Source organism: Micromys minutus, assembly GCF_963924665.1.
Source record: "Micromys minutus genome assembly, chromosome: 32".
In the NCBI taxonomy this organism is placed as follows: Eukaryota; Metazoa; Chordata; class Mammalia; order Rodentia; family Muridae; genus Micromys; species Micromys minutus.
The window spans coordinates 190001-192193 of record NC_137967.1 but is presented as its reverse complement, the minus strand read 5'-3'; positions in this window follow the sequence as shown (position 1 = coordinate 192193).

Below are 2193 nucleotides of genomic sequence, written 5' to 3'. Positions count from 1 at the left end.
GCCTTAGTATATCACATTTACTATTTATACATTAACATACACGTTCCTAAATATAATTGTATGAAAATGATATCTCAAAACGCTTCTATTAAGTAACTTCTGTGGAGTAAGGTGGGTCTTTTCCTTAGATTGGGTAGAAGAGTAAGTAAATGTGTCACAAGAAAAGGAATGAGTATAGACAGTCTAGAGAGATTACCACAGAGACAAGACACATGCTGTGATTACCCAACAGAGACTTTAGAGCAAGAATTCCAAAAATGATCCAAGAAATTTCAGATACTCTTAAAACAAGTGGGGGGAAAAGCTTCAATGTTGTAAGAAAAGAAAAATAATTATTATATATATTATATTGTAATTATTTACAATTACTTTGTAATTATTGTATCTTTCAACAATTATACTGTAATTACTCCATACATTAGTGTATATATATATATATATATATATATATATGTATATATATATATATATATATATATGTATATATATATATATATGTATATATATATGGTGTTCAATTACTACTTTTTTATAAATGTGTATAATGTCTTTTAATGACATTCATCCTCACAAGTCTTCTTCCTTTTCCCAAATAATTGATCTTTTATTCTTTTTAAAGACTAGATATAAAATGAAAGCCACATTCTTGAACTAAAGTTTAGTGGGTGAGGTCAAGGGCAGAATGAGCGGCTAGAGAGAATTATTGCCCTCAAAGGTAGCACTAGAAACTACCCAGGTGGAAACAAAGAAACTAGATGTGGACTGGGGACATAACCATGAACAGACAAGGTCCTGATGATCCCAAATAAGCAAAGCTCCAACATCACATCATTAGGGTCTAGAACAGAGAAAGTAAGTGATGTTGAAAACATTCTAAAACTCAATGGTGTAATGTTTCCTCCTTACTTGGAAAAAAATTCCTTCCCCCAGAGATTCCAAATATGAAATGTAACTGAAATAGGACCGAAGTATATAGAAATACACCAGCATCAAAGTTCTGCAAAGGATAGTCAAAAAAAAGTGTGGAAGCTGTGGGAATTGGCATTTTACCCATGGAGGAAAAACAGTGAAAATGACAAGACTTTCCATGAGAAACCTGGAAAAAAATATCTCAGAGTTTTTAAAGGCCAGAAGAAAAGGTATGTCTCAAGTTGTGTCTCTGGTTAAATTCTTTTCCAAAGCTTACAGCACAGTCAGATGGAGCACCGGTATTCTAACATGCCACTAAGAAGCTCCATTCTAGAAAGTGCTAAAAGCAGGGTTTTTTTTTTTAATTAAACAACTTTATTTTAGAAAACAAAGACAAATATACAGATTTTAAGCACTTTTGCATAAAAGTATATGAATACATTTTTGTCAGTACTTGATTTTTTAAAGGTTTGATAGTATGCATTAAAATCTTACCAGTTACAATGAACATAAAGCACATGCAAAACAAGATGTAACCTGGAAATAGTCAAAGTTTTCTTGGTGTGTAAAAATAAAGCATCCAGGAACAGCGGAGACCTGGAGACACAGGCCTGGTGAGAAGGGGTTCTGACTAGCCAGGGGGCAGAGAGATCTCTGCCGAACACACGCGGAAAGTGCGCCCCTGCCCGATCCAGGGACCAGGAACCCAGCATTGGGCCCTCTGCCTCATTTTAAGATTCAGACAGAGGTGCACATCCATCCCTTTTCTCTCTCATCCTTCACACTACAAAAAAAAAAAAAGAAAAATTGCAGAGTATAAATTTCAATGTCTGTATCCTGGCTTTCCTTTATTGAAACACAAATAAAATGATATTAAAGACTGCCGTGGACTACCTCAAACAAAAGAATTGGTTCGCAGATTATTAGATAAAATTCTTCTGCCTGTGAGAAACATCTAAGAAGTACTTGACATCCTTAGCCATCAGGGAAATGCAAATCAAAACAACCCTGAGATTCTACCTCACACCAGTCAGGATGATATTGTCTAGATGCATCCATTTTCTTAAGAATTTCATAAAGTCATTGTTTCTGATAGCTGAATAGTACTCCATTGTGTAAATATACCACAATTTTTGTATCCATTCATCTACTGAAGGACATCTGGCTTCTTTCCAGCTTCTAGATATTATAAATAGGGCTACTATGAACATTCTGGTGCATGTGTCTTTGTTGTATGTTGGAGCTTCTCTGTATGTTGGAGCCCAGAGGTGGAATAACTGGGTC